The sequence below is a fragment of the Meleagris gallopavo genome, chromosome 2, assembly GCF_905368555.1.
Source record: "Meleagris gallopavo chromosome 2, MGAL_WU_HG_1.1, whole genome shotgun sequence".
In the NCBI taxonomy this organism is placed as follows: domain Eukaryota; kingdom Metazoa; phylum Chordata; class Aves; order Galliformes; family Phasianidae; genus Meleagris; species Meleagris gallopavo.
The window spans coordinates 100687914-100715172 of record NC_139405.1 but is presented as its reverse complement, the minus strand read 5'-3'; the positions used below and the strand labels follow the sequence as shown (position 1 = coordinate 100715172).

Genomic DNA, 27259 nt, shown 5'->3' with positions numbered 1-27259 from the left:
GAATGCTTTCTCCAAAGTTGCTTTGGGCAAAGGAAGAAAAGCAGGGCTCATGAAGAGCGTGTAATTACCATGTCCTCTGCCCCACCCTTACCTTCTCAAGAGAAAATTCTCTCTTCATACATTAGCTTGGCTTCTGAATTTACTGGTTAGCTCCAGGCCCATATCACATGGCCCACTGCAAGTCAGCAACCAACAAAGCCTCTTTCATACAAACAAGCAAGACTCCTTAAGACTCAAGCTGCTTGTTGATTACGCCAGGGATAACTGACCTTGGTAACAAGATTGAGCAGTTTGCTGGTGTTTCTGGAATTGAAGTCCCTGTAAATGGGGACTGAATGTGGGAATCCTCAGCCAGCTTTCATGGCTACTTTCTGAGGCCATGTCCTCACCCTATCCCAGAGAACAGAGAAAAAAATTGGGCTGGGATCTGCTGTTTGCTGGGTCTGTGCCCCCCTGGACCCATGTAAGGAGAAGAGGAAAGAGGTCAGAAAGAGCAGGGGCTGGAGGCTCCAAGGGTCTGTTGTCAAGATCTCTCTGCCCTTGAGGACATCAACAGCTCCTCCCAATTTAGTATCGTCTACAAACTTGCACAGTACACCTTCAGATCCTGTATCCAAGTCAGTGGTGAAAACATGGTGAAAAAAATTTAAAATATTTTTTATTAAGGCATTTTTAAAAAGAGCAACAAAACCATATAGCTAGTGGGATATGTGACCTTGTTTCAGTGAAACTAACACATCAGTCTGATTTGATGGCAGTGGGTGCAATTCTCAGTGAGGTCTCATGGTGCTTATCAGAGATTTTTGATGAAATCTTACTCTTCTTGTACTTCATCCTTGAAAACAGTTGCTCACAAATGTGCGTACTGCCAAAAAAATGATGACATGAATAATGATTGTGAAATGTGAGATATCTTTATCTGGTAAAAGAGGGCTTATAAAAATCTGGTAAAGAGACAAGGTCACATTTTTCTTTGCATTGAATATCTGATTGCAACTCTAAATATTCCATTTGAAAAATCGCAGGTAATGTATTTATACTGACTGAAAATGGAGTTGCAAATATACCAAAAAAAAATTGATTTTTCTGACACTCTTGAAACCTGTTCTAAAAATTCCTTTATCAAAACAGAAAGCACAACTGCATGTTTTTCGGTCTTTGCAGGACAGTGTTCAGCCAATGTATCAAAATGCACATAATTTTTTGCCACCACCTTAGTTTGCACTGCACTGCGATGTCACCTGTTTCCAGCCTACACAGCACTGACAGCACACCACTGTGTGGTTGCTGTGAGTGATGGGTGTGATGGTTGGCGAGGCAGGGCTGCTCAGTGCTGCCATGATGGTGCACAACAGAGGTTGGCAGCAAAACATGATGGGTCAGGCCCAGGTCCCTGCCTTCAGGGATCAGGACAGCCACTGTGTCCTCTCCGTTGAAGATGGCAACAGAGCTTCCAAGCAAGGATGGCTGAGTAGTGAGCAGAGAGCTGCAGCTGCTGCTCCTGCACAAGAAAGAGAAGATGAACACCTGTGAGATCGCTTCCAGAGATACATTTCTTGGGAGAGCACCTTCTCCCTGGAAGGGTGTGACAGGGACCTACTACTCACTGACTGTGTGTCCTGGTGGGCTCCCTCCTGCAATTACAGGGGTTGATGTCCTCAGCCAAAGGAGCCCCTCTGGCTGATGATCCGCAGGAGCATTTTTTGGACCTGCTGCCTCTTGTCCCTGTCCTCGTGGGGGGTTCTTCTCTCACAGTCTCTTCTCTTCCTGCACCCGGGGCTGAAGGTTAGTGGGATTCCATTTGGTGGGAGATGACTGGAGAGCTGCCGAGCTGCTCCAAGAGGGGACAATTTTACTTACTGCATCCTTGTGTGCTGTGAAGACGTGTGGAAGTTCCAAACTGTTGGCAAAGGAGACAGAGTGAGTGGATGGGGAGCACGTGATGGGGTGGTGGGCACGTGGGGTCTAGGGGTGTCTTTGCAGAGCACCTGCCCAGGGCTGCTTACCTCTAGAATTTTCCTGATTACTTCTGTGTTGGCACTTCCTCTGTCTCTCTTTCTGTATGGGCACAGAAAGCAGCAAGCAAGAGGGGAGCATCCCCAGCAGCCTCAGCGGCATCCTCCAACCCAGGGCACAGCCAGGCCCAGGCCTGTGCCTGCCCCGGGACTCCTGGCCGAGCCTGGCCAGGCCCCGCTGGGTCACGGCCTCTCCTCCCAGGCAGGGCCCCCAGCCCAGCCCTGCGGATGGCCCTGACCCCACCGACCCCCCTCCGTGTGTTGCAGCGCCTGGCTCAGCACCAGCCCTGACTCCTACCTTCCACTTCCACAAGGCCATAATGAATACAAATAATGATACGATCAGCATGATCCAGAGGATGGGATAGCATCCTTCAGACTGGGGAAGAAGATAATTCCCCAGAAATCAGCCATGGCTGTCACATATACAGAGAGCCACGCAGAGCTTGAGGACAAGCAGCTGGACACAGACATACCTCTTGTTCAGAACAAATGTACTGAAGAAAAAAATCTGTGGCATTACAGATCCAAGAATCCAATTCTGTAATGTTGAAAGGACACCATAAAGTCATTGACAATGTTTTAACTTGAAAAGCAAAAATGATGAGATGTCTCTGCTTAAATAAACAGTACTTGCTGCACTCTCAGCAAGTTCTGCTGATGATATAAACTGGGAGGAGTGGCTAAGACACTGTGGGATTGTGCTGCCAGCGAGGACAGGCTAGAGATTTGGAGAAGCAGGAACTTTTAGAAGTTCAACAGAGGAAGTGGAAAGTCCTTTTACATAGGGAGAAACAACCCCATGCACCGGTGTACACTGGAAACTGCCTGGCTAGAAAAATTTGCTAGCATGTTAAGCTTGATTTTGTCATTTTCCTCTTCTAAAACTCTCCTTCGGTTAACCTCATCAAGCTACTGACTAATTTAGGAAGAAGAACTCTTGATCTGAACTTCACTTTAGCACTGCTTATCTCTGTTCTTCAGCTGTTCCAGCTCTTTGCTTAGCTGGATGCTCAGAGGTAGTGCAATTATTAAAGAACTAATAGATGCCTTACTGATGTATCTATACAGTGGTACTTGGACTTTGCACGAGCACCTAACTGAGCTGATAGTGTACAAAAATGGAATAGAATTGGTTTCATTCTGCATTTGCTGTAATGGTTTGATAAGACAATGTTTTCAATAACCAAAAAATTTTCCTAGCACTGAATATACACTGAACATATCTGTTAAGCAAAAGAGTGCAATTTATTGTACAATTATTCTTCAGAATCATACCATATTTGATCCAATTTTCTGAAGGAATTTGTAAATCTTCCTCTGGTAGCAAGAAAGATCAGACATATATTTAAACAAAAAGATTAAAATGTTCTTGTTACATAAAACATCTTTTTTGTTCTCAAATCTACTATTTTCATTTTGTAAATCCATTTCTTTCTAGTTCCTCTTACTACTTCCATCTCTTGTCCTATTCTTTGTAGATCATTTTGACCATATTTTTTGAGGATAAATGTTCAGCCCTTGGTACAAAACACTTGGGCTGTTAAAAGATTGAGCACACCATGCAAACATCTGGAAATCTTGGCAGCAAGGCATTGTTTTGAATAGCCAACTAGTTGGCCAAGTCCTTGACAGGGGATTGCTTGGAGAACGTCCTTGAAAATTTGTTGGAGAGGGTGAAAATGGGAGAAATGTCATTTCAAAATAAGAAATACGCATGCGTACATGTAAACGTGCATGTCTATGAGTGCCGTACTCCAGTATTCTGCTCTGCAGATGCATTTCAGATGTCAAGGTGCCCTTTGCCATGGCACTGTTCAGTTTGCATCCAGAAGTGAAATTCTGAGCCAAAGCACTTTGTCCAGTCTTGAAAAACTTCAAGCTGGAGGGGATATTGCTATATTAAGAGAAATTTAAAAAAGATGTCTAACGTAGAGACCAATGTTTTGAGCGACTTAGAAAGATCAGAGGAGTTAAAGTTGTGCAGAAGTCATTTCAAAACAGACTGGCTGTTTGCCCAAAGCTGTCTGAAAAGTCTGGAACTTTGCCAACGCTTTCAAATGAAGAGCTCTACCCCTGGTACCCAGAGGAATTCTCCTGCTCTACACACATCTGAAGAGATCAAGGAGCATAGCCTTCCAAAGACTCCTGTGGGTGTTTCATGAAGATACTAAGTTCTAAAACTTTATAGCTGACATTCCCAAAGTTGTGTTAAGCAGTCTTACTCTAAGAGTCTTACTCTGAGTCCATTGATGATAATTTTCTGGTTCAAATATTGAACTGACTGACCAGAGGTGAAGTGCTGCTGGACCTGGTGCTCACCAATGTGGAGGAGATCATTAACGATATAAAAATTGGAGGCAGGCTGGGCTGCAGCAACAGTGCCCTGCTTGAGTTTGTGATCTCAAGGAATGTGAGCCTGGCGAAGAGTGGAGTCAGAAACCTGAACTTCAGGAGAGCAAACTTCAGGTTAAGGAACTGTTGGACGAGATCTCCTGGGAAGAAGTCCTTAGAGATTAAGGTGTGGAACAAAGCTGGTTACTCTTTAAGGATGCTTTTATGAGAGTGCAAGAGTTCTCCATCCCTCAGAAAAAGAAAGCAGGCAGGAGAAGGGCAATCTGATCTAGCATGGCCTGGCAAGGGCCTGCTGGTCAAAAACTGGGGGAAAAGAAGGGCAGGTACAGGCAGTGGAAGCAAGGACATGTCATCTCGAAAGAATACAGGGAGAGATGGGATTAGGAAAGCCAAGGCGCAGATGAAGCTGAACTTGGTGAAGGATGTTAAAAACAACACGAAGGTACAGGTACATTTGTCAAAAGAGATAGGCCAAATAGTGTATCTCCTCTCCTAAATGAGAAAGGAGAACTGGCTGCAACAGATATGGAGAAGGCTGAGGTACTCAATGAGTTCTTTGTCTCAGTCTTCACTGGCAGCCAGGATTCTCACATCTCTGAACCTGAACTTCTGGGTGAGAACTGGGGGAGCAAACTCCTCCACCACTGTGAGGGTGGAGCAAATTTGAAATCAGCTCATGAGATTGAATGTGTACGAGTCCATGGGGCTGGATGACATGTATCCCAGGGTCCTAAGGAAGCTGGCTGATGTGATTGCTGAGCTGCTCTCCATCCTATTTGAAGTCATGGCTGTCAGGCGAAATCCCTGAGGACTGGAAAAATTACTCCCACTTACAGGAAAGGGAGGAAGGAAGAGCTGGAGAACTACAGGCCAGTGAGCCTCACCTCTGTGACTGAGATCACAGACAGATCTCACAGAAGATCACGAAACAAATCCTCCTCAAAAACATATTAAGGCACATGAGGGATGAACGGTGATCTGAGACAGCCAGCATAGCTTTACCAAGGCAAGTTCATGCCTGACCAATATGGTGGCCTTCTGTGATGGAGTGACAGCATCAGTGGACAAAGGGAAGGCAACTGATGTCATCTATGTGGACTTCTGCAAGGCCTTCTGACATGATCCCCCACCACATCCTTATCTCTAAATTGGGAAGATATGGATTTGAAGGGTGAACTACTCAGTGGATAAGGAATTGGTTGGAAGTTCACAGTCAGAGGATTGTGGTCAGTGGCTCTGTGTCCAGGTGGAGGCTAGTAATAAGCTCTGTCCCCCAGGAGCCTGTCTTGGGACTGGTACTTTTAACATCTTATCAGTGACATAGATGATGAGATTGAGAGCACCTTCTGCAAGTTTGCTAATGACACCAAGCTGAGCAGGGAGGTTGATATAGCAGAAGGAAGAGTTGCCATTCAGAGGGACCTTGATAAACTTGAAAGGTGGGCTCTTATGAACCTAATGGTTCATAAGGCCATGGCGGTGTTCAGGGCCAGGTTGGATGGGGTCCTGGGCAATATGACCTAGTATTTAATCTAGTGGTTGGCAACCCCACCTGGGGTGGAGGGGCCAGAACTTGATGATCCTTGAGGTCCCCTTCAACCCAAGCCATTCTATGATTTTATGATTATTAAAATGAGTTAAGTCATTTCTATTCATTAATGGTATTTCCTTTTGGCTTGGCAAGCCTGACTACTGCTTTAGCTCTGGTAACAGTGCGCCAGAACTGTATCCCACTAGTAAATACAGAACAGCTATAAAGTGCCTTGCATTTAAGAGATATCTTAATGTGTTCTTTGTTCACATGAGAAAACTCCTCTTATCACTGTTACAATAACTGTTGGATAGACTGACCAGATTAAAAGAACCAAATAACTTCTGCTGAGTTCACAAGTTGAGAGGGTTTTATTCATCTCACAGAATCTGGCTAAACAAAATAATCATATAGTTTGATTAGAAATGCTTAGCAGGAAACAGATAATGTGTCCTGATTAATAAAAAAATAATTAGACATCTTGTCACCTGAGTGCTTTTAATTAAACAAAGCAACACAACTAGGAATATTTACCACCTCTGCACATATCATCCTCTTCTTAACTTACTGCACAAAGTAGTTGAGTTTGGAGGAAGACGTTCTCCCTGTTGTTTTGCCTTGGGCCATCTTACTCCCCTAGAACAGGGTTGCTTTCATGTACTTAGCAGCTGTTTTGAACAGCAAGTCCAATGGATGGTGAAATATTAACCAGCTGCCTGCTGCCCCCTTTATTAACAAAGTTGGATCAGTGATTAACCCTTCAGCCTGATATTTGAAGCCTTGGGTTTAACATTCTGAGGGTGGGGCCCAGCCATGCTTGAGTGAGGGCTGAGAGACTGATCCTTGATGTTCAATCACCACACAACTGTCACAGCTGGTGGCAAGCTCCCAGAGAGAAAGAGGAAACAGAAGAGCTGTGTGACTTCATGAGAAGTATCATAAATCAGTGAGATTATCCTTTGTACATTGGATACTGCATTTTGCTGGTGCTTTAAATGTCTAGAAGTGCACGGCCCTGTTTTCTCTTGGAGGAACTTCAAGCATGTATGAGTTGACTTTCAGGCCATTCAGAAATTCCTCAGAAAGAGGAATTCACAGAACAGATTGCTGCAGTCCTGTCCCTTGCCTTGCAAATTGCTTAAATGGTTGCACTGGATATTATCTTCTCTAACAAGTGTGGAAGTATGCATTACTACAAATTTGATCTGAAGTAGGTTTGAATAGAACAGGCAGTTTGCTTATGGCACCTGGTCAAATGAATTAGTCATGTCTGACACCCTAAGGTCTGGAAATGCTCACAAACAAAACGAACAAAAGGAAAATACACAGCAACTCAATGCAGATTTAAAGATTTAAAGACAATTTTAAGCCCCTGACCGCTCAATAAACTGGTGGCTCCTACTGAATCTCAAAGCATATTTGTTAATTGGTTTCCAGCAGAGAATAATGACAGCAGAACCTTCCCTCCCAGCACAGCCTCATCCGTCTGTTCAAAGTGCAGTGAATTGGTCCTAAGGTGCAGCTACTGGTTTCTCTGCACAGTAAAAAACAGCCCTTTGAATGTTTAAAATTTAAATGGGCCAGAACTTAAAATGCAATTTAATTTAAATATGCATTCAATCCAGCAGCCTAATCATTGAGCATCTTGAAAGAGCTTTAGAGCTCATTTAACTAGTAGTTTTTACAGATCACCTAACTAATAGTAGTCTTTATGGCATTAAACAATTTTAATGGAGTCTGAAATCTGTAAAGGTGTTCATTAACATAGTTTAGACAGATATCTCTATCAGGCAGTACATAGGACCAATTCATTCTAGATCTCATAAGATGTAATACTGTTTTCCAAAAACGTCATTATGTGTGTATCTGAGATCTTTTTCTGTTCAGGAAAAAAAACACTACTTTACTCTGCACCACAGGTGTCGAACTTTTTGGCTTTCCTGGGCAGCACTGAGTGAAGAGGATTTGTCTTGGGCCACGTATGAAATAAGTAGGTTGCTCTGAAAGTAATGCCTCCTATTTATTTCCATGGAAAATACAATGGATTCTGTAGAGGAGTTCTGCAGAGAACGACTTGGGCATCCTGGTGTAGGGGAACTGTTATGTCATGACCTGAACTGATGATTGAGCACCTGGTGAAGGGGTGGCCAGCCCAGGAAGCAGAGGTGCAAACACCTGCGCTTCCCTTGTGACTCCACCCCTCCCTGGGCTCATTTAAGGGCTAGCTTCTGGAAGGAGAACATTTCCTTGGAGAAGGTGTTTGTTATAGCTAGAGACCTTTAGAGCTAGTTGAGTGTGTTAACTTTTTTTTTTATATATATGATTATTGATATTTCTAGTAGTACCATCTGGAGTACTGCATCCAGGCCTGGGGCCCCCAGTGCAGGAAGGACATGGAGCTTTTGGAGAGGGTCCAGAGGAGGGCCACTAAAATGATCGGAGGGCTGAGCACCTCTCCTATGAGGAAAGGTTGAGGGAACTTGGATTGTTTAGCTTAGAAAAGAGAAGGTTCCAGGGAGACCTCATTGTGGCCTTCCAATAGTTGAAGGAAGCATATAAAGAGAAGGGGGAATGGCTGTTTACAGGAGTGGATAGTGATAGGACAAGAGGTCCTAAACTGAAACAGAGGAGGTTTAGGTTAGATATTAGGAGGAAGTTTTTCACACAGAGGGTGGTGACACACTGGAACAGGTTGCCCAAGGAGGTTGTGGATGCCCCATTCCTGGAGGCATTCAAGACTAGGCTGGATGTGGCTCTGGGCAGCCTGGTCTGGTGGTTGGTGACCCTGCACATAGCAGGGGATTGGAACTAGTTGATCATTGTGGTCTTTTTCAACCCAGGCCATTCTATGATTCCATGATACTTTGGTATTGCAAAGAACTTGTCAGTAGCAGTTTTGCTGCTTCCTACGACCAACGTCTAGTTGTAACAGGTTGGCTGTGAGCCAGTAGTGTGTTCTTGTGGCCAAAAAGGCCAATGGTGTCTAGGGGTATGTTAGGAGAAGTGTGGCCAACAAGCTGAGGGAGGTGATCCTCTCCCTGTATTCTTCCCTCGTGAGACCACATCTGGAGTACTATGCCCAGTTCTGGCCTGTCCAGTACAGGAATAACATGGAGCTCTTCGAGTGAGCTCAGCAAAGGGCTATGAAGATGATTAAAGGCCTGGAACATCTGTAATGCAAAGAGAGGCTGAGAGAGTTGTGCTTGTTCAGCCTGGAGAAGAGAAGACTGAAAGAGAATCTTATGAATGTAGCCTAGATGATCCCAAGTGGTTCCTTCCAACCTCAACCATTCTGTGACTTTTTTTTCTGATGAATCAGAGGAAGGCTGGAAAAAAAACTGCTGAGGGGGCAGGAGAGCAACCTCACACCATCAGCCACTGTGCCCAGCACCATTTCCCGTCTGTCTGTCCTGTGGTTGTTGTGCAGAGTGAGGTTTTTGAAGTCCAGAGAGTTCAGACTGAGGCAGTCTGCGCTATGCAGGTTCTCATGTTCTTGTTTTTCTTGCATGGTTCTGCTTATGCAAGGGGGGAAGGCCAAAAGGTTGTCCGAAGTCCTTAAGGAGCAAGAATTATGGAGAAATGTAATATCAGTTCCATATGTCTTAATCACTAAAACCTGTGCCTTAGTTCTATCCTCTGTCTTTGGGAACAGGCTTGACTGATGGAATCACATGTATGGCTTCCTTCATTGCTTCTTCTGGGAAATGGAGAAGAACAAGTTGGATTCTATGCAAAATAGGTTGGGGGAGGGAGGGGTTGACACAAATTTCAGCTGCACTGATTTGCAGGACAACTGCAAGCATTTCCATGATTCTAGTATGGTTTAACAGCTCTTCTGTGTGCTCCTGGCTACAATGTCACATGAACACTGTATGTACTTGTTATGCACAGGAGCACTTCAGGATGTCCTCCTATGCTGACAGAGATTAGAAATATGGTGAAGTGGATTAAATGAACATGATTAAGAAATACTTCCACCCTAGGGAATATATACTGACTGACATGGTCACTTTGTGTTGATGAGTCAGGTAGCATAACCACACAAAACCTTCTATTTGTATGGCCAGCTAAGAAACATTTGTGGGTAGCAGTTGCAAAGATCTCTTTTTCGCATAGATTTCATAGCAATAGGAAAAGAAAGCAGGTCCCATTCGTGCCTATACTGATGGAAGGCTGCAGTCTTAGTATAGCTCCTATTAGATGACTGAATAGGGATAGATCTTTGTACATTGGAAAAGACCAATAAAATTCACTGTCAACTCTCAGAATACTTCTAAAGACAGGAATGATTTGTGAGGGTGAGATAAAAAGAGCAGAGTGATGAGATTCAAGCAACTCCAGCCAGTACTGCTCTGTCTCACAGCTCTGCCACATTGCAGGCAAGGGGCTGTGCTTCTGCACTGTTTGCAGGGACAACCCAATGGAGACGGGGCCTCTGCTCACACTGAGCAGAGTGCATGGCTGCTTGTGGCAGACTGCAGCAGCCTGCAGAGCTCAGCCCGAAGCCTCTGGCTGCTTTCTGACCACTCACATGGTTAGGAACACAGGGGATGCTCATACTGGGACTCTTGGCAAGCCCACATGGGGAGATGAGGGGCAGCTTCTCCCTCAGTTTATTTGGCAGATGTGATAGCTCCTATTCTAGCTAATACATAAAATATTTAAACTTGAATTTTGGAGCCGAAATCCTGATTTTCTGCACTTCAAGCTAGTGTAGCCAGGTGAGAGAGAACAACTATTTTTGTGGCACATGGAAAGCCCTGTATTAGACACTCAGAAGTCAATGCCATATACTGTCAATTACATGAATTGTAATCTCGCTCTTCATTCTTCTTGCCTATTGAACTGCTATAAGACCCACTTCTGTCACCAGTGTGTAATCCATTAGGTATAATTGTGTATGTTCAGTAAGGCTTTTTGGGGGTGAATTATGCAAAGCAGTAGCAGATAATGTGATCTAGTGGTTGGCAGCCCTGTCCGTGGAGTTTGATTTCAAGCCATTCTATAATAGATAGTGCATTTCCAAGCTGTTAGCCTTTGTAAAGCCCTAAGAGTGGTTATAGGTGAGAATTAAGTGTTGAGATGTGCTCAACACTCTAAGTGTTTGTTACCTGCTTTGGGAGTAATGGAACTTGTTAATTGCTTTCCAGGCTACTGATGGATAAATCTAGTGGAAAAGATTCTGAGCAGAATAGTGTATCATTCCTGCTTTTCTAAGTGCTTCCTGAGAGCCAGGTACCCCAGGAACCTGCCCATGAACTTTAGCCATGTGAGCCTGCTTGGCAAAACCTAACCGATTGCTCCTGCCTACACCCCTATTCATATCAAGGCGGAAGTTGTCTGACTCATTATGGTGTTTAGTGAAGAATCAACAGCAAAATAATGGTCTCTCTGGGCTTTATTTCTTCCTAATGTGTCAGCAGGATTATCTTGTCCTGTGGGAGGAGCTGTCCTGGTCCTTGACCATTGGAAGATGCTAACAAAATCACACATGAAGAATTAAAATACATAAAACAATTCTGTGGGCTGAAAGCATCAGTGGCTGTGCAGGTGTTAAATTTCAGGATTATTTATACTTGGTTGGGTTTTCCTAGACCTTGTACTCTGAGTATACATTGCCACCCCCTCAAGTGCACAAGTGGAAAATTAACAAGCTAACTCTTCATGTAAATAAATGAAAAATCTCAACTTTTTTCCATCTGTCGTCCTGAGAACATATATTACAAGTATCTAAACATTATCCCTGCCCAGAGAACACCACGGGCTGGAGACTGTTCCCTGTGCTTTTCACAAAGGGGCAGCAAGATCAGCCATATGGATGGGAGCTGTGCTGCCCTCTGTGCCTCAGGGCCAGCACACGGTCCCTGGCCTGGTTTATTTATTAATAGAGACTAAAGAGATAATCCAAAACTGGAGGCAATCTGTTAAGTGATTTAAAAATAGAAGTCATTTGAAAATGTGAAATCAGGCACTTAAAAAATATGAAGTGTGAATTATTTCCGTTGAGTTGACATGGCCTATATTCTGGGCCTACTCATCTGCCTTTCTGTCTTCTGCAACAAATGCAAGCCCCATCTTTCCAGCACAGTTGTTCAGAAGATTGCTTTCACAACATTCAATTAAAGCATCTTTCAGCAAGTGGAGACTTTTTTCCCCAGTGTGAGCAACTACAAAAAGATGTGCTGTCAGTCTGTCGTGTGCCATCAGATAGGCATTTAGCAGGTGGGAAGGCTGAGAGCATCAGAAAAGGTGTGACAAAAAGCCTGAGGGATGAGGCATAAACCCAGGTGATTTTACTGTGGTAGTGAAAAGGAAAGAAAGTCCTTTACTCTCTTTTTCACATATTTTTGGCCCTTCACAGCAGACACTTGAAGCAGTCCCTGTTGTCGCTGCCAGGCCATTTGCCCAGATGCTTCCAGTTGGTGGGAGTGGCTGCCAACAACCATCCAGCCTTGGAAACATTTTGTTCCCAGGAAACTGCAAAACCTGCCAAAGAAGATAGGTAAGTACCTGAGCCTCAGTCAGCCCAGCAGCTTCCTTAAAAGGCTTTTGGAATCAATCCGTGAGTGGAACAACGTGAGATTTTGCAAACCGCTCACCTCCAGCTCTTAGTCTGCTCCTGTTAAAGTCACTGGAGAGTTTTTACTGAGGGTATGGCAGTGTCTGACAGTGATTACATGCAAACTTTATGGGCACTGAGGTGTTATGGCAGGTCAGCCCAGATGTTGTCATGGCCTGGAGCAGTGTCCCGGCTCCCCAAGGGCTCCTCACATCTGTGCTCAAAGGCAGAACAGAGGGCAAGTCCTGTTCCTCTTTTCATCTGATGCACCAAACACCTCTTAGAAATGGCATCTGGTGCCAAAACAGGAAGTAATGAGCTATGTGAGGAACACTGCATCCACTGCCAGCCTACTGTTTGTCTGCGACACCAGGATGAGCTACTAAGGAACTTGCTCATAATTTTCTCTTAGCACAGGTTTACACAGAGATTATTGTTTTAATGGCCTCTGAGAGTAAAGAGTGCTAGGTACATAGCTCATGGCATTACATCAGTGCATATGCTGTATTATTTTATATACCATGTAACAGATGATGGAGGATACTGTAGGACTTCCAGGCTCCCATCTCATTTTCACAACAGGAGGCCTCCACCTTGCTCTGTATTGCTTCTAGGTGTGTCAATAGATTGACAGCAGAAATACCATTAGAAAGACCACCTAGAAATACCGTTAGAAAGAAATAACATCTATTTCTGAGTTGCAATCAAGTCCTGACATGAAAGGTCAAACATCAGCAGTATACAATTAGGCTCCTAGCAGTCCAGAAGAAATGACCAGTATCTAATTTACCTGGACCTGCAGAAGGCTGGAACTGCATGCAAAGGACCCATCTGAGCTCCTGGAAGGAACCTCAAAGACATAAAATGAGCACCTCCATCACACAACTTAGGATTTCCACAACTCTCATCATACTGAATATTAGGCTCCAAATCGTCAGCACATCTATTATTTGATAGCTTTGACTTCTCTCAGGAAAACTCACATGCCAAGATCACATCTTTTTAAAAAACCTCCCTCATGGGACAGGACACTTATAATGGGATTTCACCATTTCAAAGTCCATATACTATCTTTATAATATATAAATGTGCCTCAGCATAATTCTCAGTTTAATGTGGTTTGCATTTTCATAGCTTCACTTTAATAAAATGTTAATCATTTGTAATAATACTAATTCTGTAAAGTAAGTAAGCATTACGCAGCTGTTTAACTTCTAACTTTAAATATCAAAAGAAACATTTTAATAAGCAGATAGATATTACTTTCACATATACTCTATACACTCTTCTCATCTTTAAAATGCTTTAATATACTATCATACACATTTTATGAAGGAAGTTGTATCATGGCAATTAGTAAAGATGCTACAATTGATACCATTTGTTGGGTTCAAGTGATGTTCAAGCCTTATTAAAATGATCTTCAAATATTGGCCTGCTTTTAATCCTTTCAGCTTCAGTGGAAATATGACTGACATCAATACAGTCATGTGTAACATGTTTCATTGATAAAAGCGTTCTGTTCAAAGTTCCTTCTTTATTTATGGCTAGAAATTTGGTGTATTTGTTATTTGTTTAGCTGAAAATCAGTAAAGTCTGAGAGTGACTCATGAATGGAAGTCAAATACATTACAGTGGGTGATAATGCAATCTGGAAGGTCAGGTAAATATAACCCCCAGAAGGGAAATTTACTTTATTTGTTCCATGGAAGATCAGCTGAACTTTGTGGCTATCAGTCATGAACCTAACAAGTTCTGGCTAGTTCCTGCAATTTAGGAACTTTTCACCCTCCAATTTTGATGCTTTGAGACTACCTGGGAGAATTTCATTTCGAGTTCAACTTCATCTGGATTCTGTCATAATCTACAAGGAAAGAAACCAATGCAGAGCTTTTACTTCAGTGTGATATGTGACTTTTTTTTTTCCAACTGGAAAATCACGTGATGGAAGTGCAGCTCCCAAGCATTACTTCTCAAAGCTGCACTGCACTTGGCATCTGCCCTGACTTGCATAGGCCACTCCATGTGTTGAACCGCAGTCTTTAATGACTTATATAGTCAAAAAGAAGGAGTGTTTCAGTGTTCGTTAAAAAAAGTCTTGCTTCTTTTGATTTATATTGATTTCCTCATCTTTTAAGTTTTATATTTTATATCTAACTTCTTTTAGGAAAAGCAATCACACACCCATCCCCCTCTTTTTACTTTTGTAGGTTTCTACGCCTATCCCTTTACAAACATCCTCTGCAGGGGGGAACAGTAGCAACAAGTAGATTCCTGCATTGCACAGCCTCACTTTTGCTTTTTGTTCTTTGTCCCAACCAGAATGTACCTGTGAGTGTTTGTTTTCCTGCGTGTGCTGTGGTACTATGTGTGTTTATTCAGGTCGTGGTATGCTGTGAAAACAGCTGTAATAACCACACCACAGATTCCAAAAGGCTTTTTGCTTTCTTCCTTTTAGAATCATAGAATCATTAAGGTTGGAAACAACTTTCAATATCACCCTGTCCTACCATCAAACCCATCACCACTGCGCCCACTCATAAAATCACAGAATCATTAAGGTTGGAAAAGACCTCTAAAATCATCAGATCCAACCATCAGTCCATCCTCACCATGCCTGCTAAGATATGTCCTAAGATGGTGTGTTCAGTGCCAAACACAGAGCCCCAGGTGGGGCTCTCTGGGACCCGCAGGCCCCAGCAGGCACAGGCCCCAGCCACAACTAACCAACCTACATAGCACTGCTCTTTGTGGTAGAACACAGCACATGTTGTATACTGCAGCATGCACGTTGTCATCTGTGGCGTTTTAGGTGTCAGTTTTGCAATCTGATTTTAATCAAATTATTAAAAAAATACATATAATTTGGAAGGGAGCTCTGGAGCTATCAAGCACAACCTCAAAGCGGAATCAGCTTCAAATTTAGGTGAGGTTGCCCAAGGCGTTTTTCCACCCTTATCAGTTGGTCTAATAAAAGATTAACGTGCCCCACAAAACTTGCCCCAGTTACCCACTTTCACATCAGCTTTTAGAAAATCCTTAAGGACGGAGACTCCAAAACACCTCTATGTTACACAGCTCGCAAGTTCTGAAAAAAAAATAAAATCCTGAGACGATCCCAGGCAAGATTTTAAAAAATGCATCATGAATTAACACTTACACGGCCAAAGTGTGCACTTCTGTTTTGATGTGTGGTTTTTCCTTTACGTTATTCTCTGTGTGCCTTTACGGAAGCGCGCTGCATGGCTCTCTGTTGACGCTGCACAAAGGTGACGCATGGGAAACACAAGGAGATGTGATGACGGGCTGAGATAAGCGGGAAGATCTGGAGGCACCTGAGAGCCTCACCCCGCAGCAGGCGGGCGATGATGTTTTTGCAGGAGAGAGGTCTACATCTGCCTTTCCTCTCTGCTGAGCAAGGCTAGGTCTAGATCTTATCTGAAAGCAGACTGTATTGCTTCAATGACAGGCACAATCTCTGGGCTGTGAACGCAGTCATAAAAGGAGTTTATTTCTTTGTATATTGAGAATCAACAGGGAAGGGAGTGAACTCTGCTGCTATACAGTACTTTAATACTGGAGATAATCTCTCTACATTGATGATAAATAATGCATATTTAAGTGGCTTTATGACAGCGGGATGAAAAAAAAAGAAACACCAAACACCTGGACACAAAAGCAGGTCTGTAGTTTTTTATCATGACTGAAACAAGTAGAGATCTATGTTTAATTATTTCATGCAGAACAGAACAGTGTCAGCTGGAAGGGCTGAGCAAAGGCCATTCAACCATGTAGCTGGATGGAGCATTTACCTGGGGCAAGAGGACAGAGGTTCAGTTCAACGGAGACATTTTCCTGTGAAATGAAGTTTCCCTGTTCCTTCGGTTCAGTTCTCTCACTACTATGCAGGAGAGCTTGGGAAAGAATGGGCAACAGCTTCATTCTCAGCATTCTCATGAAGAGGGCACCTTCAGTCTGTATATGCATATATATAGGAATGTTTTTACATGCATATTTCTTTCTATGCATATGCATATATGTGCTTTTTAACTAAACTTCACAGCCTCCCTTTCACAGGGTTGCATCAAGGGTTACTTTGGAAATAATCTTGATATCTTTCACGATAACAAAACTTTCCATTTGTTCCCAGATTCCAATTCATGGCAAACACTTCTTGCAGTCTGTGAGCTCTCTGAGCACATTTCAGTACTTAAAGTACATACCAGCCACTGTGAGCTATCCTTAAATATCACGTGCAAATGTTTACATTCATGGAAACTGAGCTGCTGCTGCTTCTTTCTTCCTGTCTTGCTCTCATAGGCACCAGATTCTTGTGCACTTACTGAGAGTGCACATAACCATCAACAGTTTTATCGTGAACTCATAGCTAGAAACCCCACAAAAAATGCTTCCCTGACCTGCTCTCTGTACTGTGGAACTGTCTGATGAAGCTCAGCCCACCTGCCCAAGCTGTGCAGGACATTGATGATTATTCATCATGTGGGGAGAAGCCTCAGTGGGCAGCTTTCTTAATGAAGTAATCCAGAAGTGAAAGGGTAATGTTTACCAAACCTGTTTCAAAATGGCTGATTAATCAAATAAATGGGTGTTTATTGAGGCTGTTGCTAGGTACTTACTGTTATTGAGATAATTGCATGACTCAACCACGCCAGACAAAGAGTTTTACTGTTGCTCTAACGCACCAACCCGCTGCAAAGTTTGGATCATGACACCAGAGCAAGGCAGGAACCGCATTTTCTTCTTTTTGTCACGAAGCCAATCAGTTGCTTTATCAACACATCATCCACTTTTACAGTGAGCTTCAATTGCCCTTCTTCCATTAAACAAGACACAAACCTACTCCTTCTGCAGAATCACTTCATTCCAGCACAGTAGCAATGGGTTTTCATTACTGACACACAAAAATCCACCTTTTGTTCATTTCTTTTCTCTAGTATGATCATAGATTCATAAAATGGTTTGTGTTGGAAGGGATATTTAAGATCATGTACTACCAACCCTCTGCTATAGGCAGGGACACCTCCCTCTAGACCAGATTGCTCACAGCCCCATCCAGCCTGGCCTGGAATGCTTCCAGACAGGGGGCATCCACAGCCCCTCTGGGCAATGGAATCATTAAGGTTGGAAAAGAGCACTAAGATCATTTAACCCAACTGTCCAGCTACCACTAATATTGCCCACTAACCATGTCCCTCACTGCCACATTTCCACATTTCTTGAACACCTTCAGGGGCAGTGACTCCCCCACCCCCTAGGCAGCCTGTGCCAATGCCTCACCGCTCTTGCAGAGAATTTATTCTTAAGAACCAACCTGAACCTCCCCTGGAGCAACTTGAGGCCCTTCCCTCTCCTCCTGTCAATGATGTCATAATATTCCTGCTGTTGTCTATTAAGCATCTACATAAACTGCAAGCTCTTGTTTGGTAAATAATTGAGGAAAGTTTTGTGGGGGGTGGCAATCTTTTATCAGACCAACTGATAAAGCAGAGAGGCTTTCAGGCATACAAACTCCTCAAATCACACTTCTTGCTTGGCAGCCTGTCTGCTTTTCTAACTGGATGTGGGTTTGTTCCCCCAGTAAAACCTGCTACCGACCCCTGAAATTAGTGCTGCACATATTCTGACCTCCCACAGATGCAAAGACAATGCTACCAATAAACAGCAGACAATATGTGATGAGGCAGGCTGTTAGGGAAGATTCTATGATAGAAAATACACCAGTCAGCTCATGCTTCACATTTTTCTTCTAAAAATAAAAGGAAGCATTTTGAAGAGACAGGTACTAATGAGGATAATTACAGAAAATTTTCCTTGCTTCTTGTCAGAGGAAAGCACTGTGCAGAGCCTGGTGTGCAGGGGTTCTATCTGCAGATCTGGGGAACATTAAGGCCACAAGCCTACCCTCTGGTTAAGCTCCCTCTCACTGTTTTTTTTATTGTTTTAATGTAACTGGCTTTTTTTTTTTCTTTTTTTTTTCATTCCAAAATAGCACGTCCATGCTCTGCTGATGGTAGTTTGCGTAACTCAGAGATATGGGCTACTGGAAAGCATGGGGGCATATTTACTTCAGATCTTGTTTTCAGTCTGCCAGTCTCCAGCTGAACCAGTCCAAATTTAAGAGCAGCCCTATCAGCAGGGTGTTAGCAGCAGGTTTACACCAGGGGACCCAGCAATAGAGTTTAACTCTGGTGATCCATATTCCCTAGCTGTTTTAGGGTGTTGGGTTTTTTTTGTTTGTTTGTTTTTGTTTTGTTTTTCTTTTTACATCTTTAACAAATTGAGTTATACTTTTAGGCTTTTCACAGCCTGGAAATGCCCAACAATTATTCAGAACACTTCACTACCACTTTATTATGGTAACATACAGCTGTAAGGAGCAGAGCAAAGCCAATTCTGTAAGAAAATCTAAAGCTGATAGAGCAAGGTCTGTGCTGGGCTTTGAACCAGGAAGCTGCTTTGTTTGAACTGCCCACACTTGCATTTGATTTCTTGAATTAATGTTTTACCTGCAACTGGCAGTGTATTCACTGAAGGCTGAGGATGATCCCACTGCTAATTTAGCAGTGCTATAGTCCCAGACATGTTATTGAAAAGATAACATGAATGCCTCAGTTGTCTTTTTACTTCTAGTGTTTCTGATCATGAATCGTTTTATGTATGTGAGTCTGGGGCCAGCATCCCAGATGTGGTGCTGTATTAATGGATCTGTGTATATCTGAAATGAAACAACTGGGAAAATATCATCAGAACAAGCCACTGAACAGACGTAGTTCATGAGTGATTGTTGATGCTAAAGGAAAGCAAGTGAAGGGTGGAAACACTCATATTCTACATGAGGCTCAGGGAGGAACAAATTATCATAGAATCAAAGAATCATAGAATGGCTTAGTTTAGAAGGGACTAGGAAGATCACCTAGCTCCAAGCCCCCTGCTACTGGCAGGGTTGCCAACCACTGGACCCCATCTGGACCTGCCTGGATCCCATCCCCAGTGATGGTTTTGACCCTGACCCTCAATGGCTGCTCTCTCCAACTGCTTGGGAACGGACCACTGACAGCAGCGAGGCATGAAGCAGGGTGGGAAAACGAGAAGTGGGGCAAGATCCAAGGTTCAGTATTGATCTGATTTCCTCCAGAGGGCAGGAGGACTTTTCAAGCCAACAGCTGTCTGAGGGACTCTTCTGCAGGCCTATGTAAAGTGGCCATAATAGGAAAACAGTAACAATGGTAATTCTAAAAAATGCTTTTAGTATTAGAAAAGGTTAAGAGGCAGCAGCTCTCTGTTGGGCTGTCCCTTAGTTTGTCGCAGAGCTGGGCTTCTCATCTCCCTGCTGATAGGGCACCTGGAGATGGGAGAGAAAATCAACAGCTTTTTTGACATCAAATTATTTTGCAGCCTGAATGCTAAATATGTGTAACACTCCTTCTCCAGTAACTGCAATTGGCCTTTTGTGGCAAAAAAGTTTATGACCAAGTTCAGTAGCTCAGCTCCACCTCAAAACACTTCTGGTAGAGAATTAACTATATTATTATTAATATTATGACAATCCTCCACATAGCAGGGAGGTTGAAACTAGATGATCATTATGGTCCTTTTCAACCCAAGCCATTCTATGATTCTGTGATTCTGTGATTCTATGATTCTATGACTATTAAAGCTTGATTTTCATTACATTGCATTCCATCAAAAAACTTTGGGAAACATTTTTGCGGAGAGGAATCCATATACTGAAAACACACAGCCTTTCAGCCCCTCAAGGCTTGGAAAAAAATGGTACACATCAATTAATAGTTGATTCCTGTTTTAAATTCTCAAGGTCAGCTTTTTCTTTTCACTTTTTTTTTTTCCCTGTTTGTGAGCATTTTTAAATGACAAACCTCAGCTCTCACAGCTGTTAAGGAGAGTCCCTCTCCCTGCCTTCTGACTGCTGGGGTGAGCCGAGCTCTGTGCGCCCTGGGTGCTCACATTTGCCTTCTGTACTGCCCAGCCAGACCCTGCTCACAGACTGCAAATCCTCTTGGGATTAATTCTGCCAGAAGACACCGATTCCTTTCATTCCTTTTCCATTACCAGTTTCTTGGATGGTGTTAAACAGAGCGGGGATGGGGCTGCACTCTCCAGGTCCTCCTGACCGACTGTTCTGCCAAGGGCGAGGCAGCCTGTTTGCAAGCACTCCTGCTATGAGTGAGCACAACTGGCCAAACTGGGGAAATTGTTTGGGATTCAGGCTGTCTTGTGGAGCATTTTTACACCACGCCTAGATCATCTGCAACATGCTCGATCCTGATGAAGGACAAATTGTTTATCTTTGTTTTAACCCCGCAATCCCTGTACACGTTTGCACAATTCCAGAGAGTGGGTGAAAAGGAGGAGAAGCTGTGGATGTCCCATCCCTGGAGGCATTCAGTGCCACGTTGGATGGGCCCTGGGCAGCCTGAGCTGCTGCCCACAACAGGAGGGTTGAAAATAGGCCATCTTTGAGGTCCCTTCCAACCAAGCCATTCTATGATTCTGTGAGCTCCCAAAGGGTCTCTCCAGATCTTGTTTCAGACAGAGCAATGAAGCCAAGCATGTGATCTGATGGAGTTTGAGTGTTTCCTTATCTGCAACATTGCTTCTGCATGTGCTCTTCACTTACTGCATGCAAGGGGATGCTCCAAGCTAACCCATTTTGCTATGTGCACATCTTTGGGACAGGAACTACTTTTACAGCTCTAAGCTGCTCTGTCTGGTCACATCCTCATCCATCTCACTGCAGTTGCACACAGTTTGTCTTCTTTTAACCTTCACCTATGATTAACAGTCTGAGCTGCTGTGCATGATATACAGGACTAGGACTGTGAGCTGTGGGGTAATGCATGCAATACGTCCTTATTTCAACTTTTAAATACTAATCTCTTAAATAAAACCATCTGCACAGAGCAATTTGCAAGCATGAAAAGAAAAAGCTAAACAATTAGATTCGGGAGGAAGAACTAGAGCAGTTGCAAGTTCAGTAGATGAATGACTTTTTTTCACATCCAGGCAAGAACGACATTTTCTTGAATACAGAAATGTTTCAAAATAAATTACTGTATATGAACATACAGTAATACAGTAATTAAGCTGGTACAGCCATAGCAATAGGAAGCAACACTTAGAAAATGCAGTCTGTTCAGCTTAAGAGTTCTGCTTTGGCAATGTGTTAAGCAGAGTGTTATTTATTGCATGCTGAAGCAGTGTAATGCAAAGAAGCTGCTATTGTAGTACAACTTTTATTTATAATGGCAGCGCTTGCAGCTTGCATTAAAAAGACCATTCTTATTTTATAGTAAATTGTTGAAGCAGTTGTTGAAGTCCTCCCTGGGAACTGCACTAGATTAATTTCTTTTTTGCTTCTGGAGGCAAACAGCATCCCCTAATGCTGCTGGTGAGGGATGAAGGACCACGCTGGGATGCATTGAGCACCAACCAGTGAGGAATGTGACCAAAGGAAGTGATCAACCCGTCTGCCACACACGCTGTGCATAGCTTTACCAGCTTCTAGTCTGGTCCCCACCAAGACCTTCCACTCTGTAATGAAGAATTAGGAGCTGTTTACGGTCTGTGTCACACTGGACAACCTGAGGGCCATGCTGTTCCCTGGAGGCCGAGATGAGAGCTGCCTGACACCTTTGTGGCAAGACCAGACCCAGCAGCTCATGATATCAGCCCAGGACCAAGCTTGCAGCAGACCTTGGTCTGAGCCTTCAAAGCAGAAACATCTCCCAGCCAAGAAAGCAAAGCTGTTGTAGCACTGAGGGGTTGTATTGGACATCCCATGTCTGTTGCATCCCAAACTTTCATTTTAAATGGATGTGAACACATAGAAACTGGTGGCTCTCTCTCTTTCCCCAGCCTCCTGCTATGGCTGTGCTGATTACTGCAGGTGACCATGCAGCCCAGCTTTGTCTCTTACACAAGGCTGTGAGAAACAAGGGAGCTTCCCAGTGCAAAGAACAAGATCGAGTGCCAAAGAGGTGACAGAAAATGATGAAAACCTTTTGGTAGGGCTATTTCCCAATCTCAGTGGCCAGGTGCAATCACCTAGAAGTTCTTCATACAAATGTCTGGGAAACCAAACGACGTGTCCGTCTGGGTGATAGTCAGCACTTAACAATATGCAAAATATTACACTAGAAAGTTGAAAAACATCTGGAATTTGTTGGGGGAACATCCACTTAACTGCCTGGCTTCAGGCTAAGCCCCAGGGCTTTATATCTATGCCAACAGAAGCAAACTCAGAAGGCCCTCAGTTGCTTCTCCCACTGCTTTGAGACCTCTGAGCTTACAGAAGCTACCAGTTGCAGCTCCCAGTAAGAAACCTTTACAAAAATGTCTCCTCTTGGTGGCTCATGATGCATTCTCACCAGTCTGGTGGTCACAATCCCAGATCCCTCTACCACTTCCCCACTCTGCAGAAAAGGATGAGAAGCCTTATGAGAAGCCTAAAGGGCTCCAGCAGAGGCTACATCATGGCAGACTCTCCTGAGCAGAGCCCTTCCTTTCCTGCCTCCTCCTATGTTTTATTTCTCCCCCGTGCTCCTTTGCCCCATAGCTGCAGGCTACAGTTACTAATAGTGACTAATAAAGAGGCAGGGCAGCACCAGATGAACCCTGAAAGGTCAACCCAAAAGCAATGGTTAAAGAGCAGCCAAAATGAATTTTCCAAAAGCAGTCTGAAATCAATTATTCTTCAGCCCAACATTACCCTCCTGCAAAAAATAACTCCTCTTGACCTCACCAAACCTTTGATTTGCTCTATCCGAGAAGCTCTGCTGTTGCTTCTCATTCAGAAATCTCATCTTCCTTTGTGCAAGTACTGGGGCAAGTTTCTTCAGGATTGATGCCAACCAAACTGAAGCTCCTGTGTTTGATCTGAACCCAACTACAGTCTCTCATGAGGTTAGAAGTGCCCAAAATTCAACCCATGCTGGCCCACAGAGTTTAAAAATCTCAAGGGCATTGAGGCAAGCCCTTTGGTGAAAGCCTGTGCTATGGAGAAACCTTCTGGTAAGTCCACATGGTTATCTCCTTTCTTCATGAATCTTTTATGTTAGCTGTACAAAGGATTTTATCACAGAGCTCTTCGCAGAGACTGCAACGTAAGAGGGAAAGAAAGTGGTGGCAAAAAGATGAGAAATGCAAAAAAGACTTTTTCATACACCTACACTTTGTAACAATGAGCTGTCATTGTTCAGGCCCACAATAAATACTCAGTGACGTGTTAGTCTGTGTTTTGTAAAACCAGAAAAGTTGGAGAATTAACAAAGACTCAACAGCTGGACATTGCAAAGGCTGCCCAGAGAAGTTGTGGGTGCCCCATCCCTGCAGGTGATCAAGGCTGGGTTGAATGGGGCCCTGGGCAGCCTGATCTGGTGGTCGTCAAACCTGCCCATGCAATGGGTTTGAACTAGATGATCTTTGAGGTCCCTTCCAATCCAAGTCATTCTATGATTTATGCTAATTAGATGGGCATCCACTACCCCAACATAAGGATGACATATCACCAAATGGAAGCAACAGTGGAAACTTTCCAATGAATGTCTAAGTTTAGAGTTTTTTAAGAACATATGTCTGTCTTCAGAAAAGATGCCAATAAGCAATGCTGTTGTCCAGAATTTTTGAATATCAAACCACTGTTTAAATACCTCAATGGGGAATTAAGAGCTTGCTTAAGGTCTTGTTTTTGATGCCTCACCTGATAAGTATTTAAGGAATTTGCTATAAAAATATTCCTTTCCACATTCTTTTTCGGCTGAACATAAGTCTTACACTCTGTGGATTTTTAATAACAGATTTTTGTTGCTCCCTGCTGCACAGTGTAAATGAACTTTGGGTACTTTATAGAAATATTAAGCTACTATTGGGACTCATATATGAGGAGTTTTCAGTGGTTGCTACTTTTCCTAAATCACATTGGCTAGGTGTTAATGTTCTGATCTTGCAAATATTTATGCCAAAGGGCAAATATTACTTGCATGTGTCAAAGTAGTTGCAATCACAAAAATGAGTCAGACCATGGTTTCATATTGTAAATGTTCACTTGTTGAAATTAAAATCATAGGAGTTCCTGATCCATTGCTTCATGGCTTGATGGCTGGAGTAGATGATCTTAGTGGTCTTTAAATCTTAATGGTTCTGTGATTCTATGATTCTTTTAACAGCAGATATTTGACAATATTGTTTGGGATACTTTATCTCACAAGGTGCTTACTGCTGAAGCTGCTCTGTTGTAACCAGGTGACAGATGACAATTTGTACCTTCACGTGAAGGAATCCAGGACACCCCTCTGCCTCGCGTTTTGCTGCAGCTAACAACAGAAATCATCATTAGCAGTATTTTTCAGGGAACGACCTTACTTCACTCTTGACTTCCCATATTTTCTGGCCAGTCCCAAGAAAAGCATGTGCTCCTGATACAATAGCATATGATGAATTAAAGCAAAAGCATCCAACACTGCAAGCAATTGCAAAGGACAGCAGGAATGCATAGTCCATATATCCAAGCACTGGTGTTGCATCTAACCTCTTAACAAGGCTAGAGAACAAAGTTAAGCAAAAAGCAAACATCTAATAACGAAATGTTTCATACTAGGAAGCCTTCATAAAATGGTGAATTTTTTTTTAAGGGAATTAATCCAGCTGCCCACCATATTATTACAGCAACCGAGTTGCATCATTCCTAAGAAGGAATGTGAGAAGGAACAGCCTTAAGTTGCAAGTGAGGTTCATGCTGACTATTAGGAAAAATTTATTCTCTGAAACAGTGGTGAAGCATTGGCACAGGCTGCCCAGGGAGGTGGGAGAGTTGCCATCTCTGGAGGTGTTCAAGAATCGTGGAGATGTGGCACTGAGGGACGTGGTCAGTGATCAGTATTGGTGGTAGGTGAATGGTTGGAGTAGACCATCTCTGGTCTTTTCCAACCTTAATGATTCTATGAGCACACTATGAGAGATCACCAATATAAAGGCATTAGAGCAATGAAAATTAGGGCTGTAACTCAAGATGCATCATCAATCTTTTCCCACTCCCTTAGGGACAACACGAGTATTCTCTCAGCAATCGTCCTCCATTACTTGGCAAGGCAAATATTACATGGCTTAAAAAAAACCCAACCAAACAACAACAAAACAACAACCTGAAATGGGAGAACACTTAAAACTATTTAAGGCCTATTTTGGTTCTTGGTGAAAATTTGTTTTACATAAAGACAACATAAAACCAGATCAACAGGAAAGTCCTGACAAGGTAACAAACACGTGCTGCACGGGGCATCCACACTTCAAACACTTTAATGCAATAATTTGTTTTTAATGATCCATGCAACGGAAAATATGAGGAAAATGTCATATAAATGTCCAAGAATAACAGTGCTTTGTTGTTTGTATTTAAACTCAAAGGAAGTTTCCATGCTCTTGAAGGTTTCCATACCGGTGGGCCTGGGGGAACTCAGGGTGTGGTAGGTTTATATCTGCTGAGAGGGTGGCATCCATTCTTCTGAATCTCCTCCTGCAGCTCTGTATGCTGTGTGACTGCACGGTCGGAGCTTGCTTTGAGTTATTCATCTTGCTGGGGCCTTAACCTGCTGCCCAAGCCTTGCTCTGGTTCTGCCCATGCCCTCACAGCTGCTGGCAGCCCCTGGTGCGGCACTAGGCTGAGTTGTTGAACCATGTAAAAAATATCATTTCTTTCCACAGTGATGACAACAAAATGGCTCTCTGTGGTCACTTGGGGTGAGCAATCTCTCCTCTGTGTGCAGCGACTCTCCAGCCTGGTTTGGGATGGAAAGGAAGTGAGTTTTTGTCATGGGGAAATGGAAGGCAAAAAAATCTCCTACGCACCTGTCTGTTTCTTTTGGTGCCTAAATACCTTTGAAAGTCTTGCCTTGAGTGCCAAAGCTATGATGGATCACACAGTATTTCCTTTTTATTATTGCATTGCATCCTTTGGGCCTCACATTAACATAATGAGGGCCATATGGCGTCAGAATTTCTGCTGGTTCAAACCAAGGCAGCTCCTTTGAAGTCAAAAGGCCTGTGCCAGTTTATACCTGCTGAAGATTTGGTTTATGGCCTGGGAAACAAGAGGGAAGGTGGGGTGGGGGAAAAGGGAGCCAGCCACATTTTTGTAGTTAATTAAGAATTATTTAGATATACTTGTGTCCTGCTTCTGCTGTCCACCAGGAGCTGTGCCTAAAGTGCCTTCATGGTTGTAATATTCTTTGCATGACTCTCATTATCAGCTGCCGTAACTCAGTATTTCAGTGGCTGGTGGTGAAGCTGCAGTGAGCCAGAGCCAGACAGCCACCTCTGGGCAGCGACCACAAACATCCCGTGTTCCTGGCCAGCAAGTCATAAGGACATAAAGGTTTCCCTGAGTAACCATGACTTCTGTGCTAGGAAATTAAATTTTTGAGTTTTGGTTTTCCTTGAATTAATTGTGAAAACACTTGATAGTTATAACTAAATAAAATCTTACAGAAATATCTGCTGAATATCACCAAAATTAAAGATTAAAGATTAGTCTGCTTAGAAAGTAACCAACCTAAGTCAAAAAATTAAAGCCTTGGAATGAAAGCCAGGGAGAATGAAAGAAATAGTACGCCTAGATAAAATTTCAAATGCCATAGCTGAAGTTCTTATTCTAAACACACAGATAAAAGAAACTGAACTTTCAGAAATGTTGTGATTAGTGAATGCAGCTGAAGTCACTGAAAGCTCTGTACTGCTGGTACCCAGAAATGCCCTGTAATGTGG

General features: G+C 43.2%; 1 long non-coding RNA gene across 6 annotated transcripts in view; it reads right to left on the bottom strand.

Annotated features, from left to right (window-relative positions):
- Positions 1 to 633: 633 nt before the first annotated feature.
- Positions 634 to 27259, bottom strand: part of LOC104910013 (uncharacterized) — an 82951-nt gene continuing 56325 nt past the window's right edge. For 4 of the 6 annotated variants that reach the window (XR_014881666.1, XR_014881663.1, XR_014881667.1 and 1 more), the window contains 4 exons: positions 15621 to 26274; positions 12981 to 13310; positions 1608 to 12387; positions 634 to 1501 (listed from right to left, as the gene is read on the bottom strand). This is a non-coding gene — a long non-coding RNA (uncharacterized LOC104910013). The remainder of the gene's footprint in view (positions 1502 to 1607; positions 12388 to 12980; positions 13311 to 15620; positions 26275 to 27259) is intronic. The other 2 variants (XR_014881669.1, XR_014881665.1) reach the window with 2 other exon arrangements.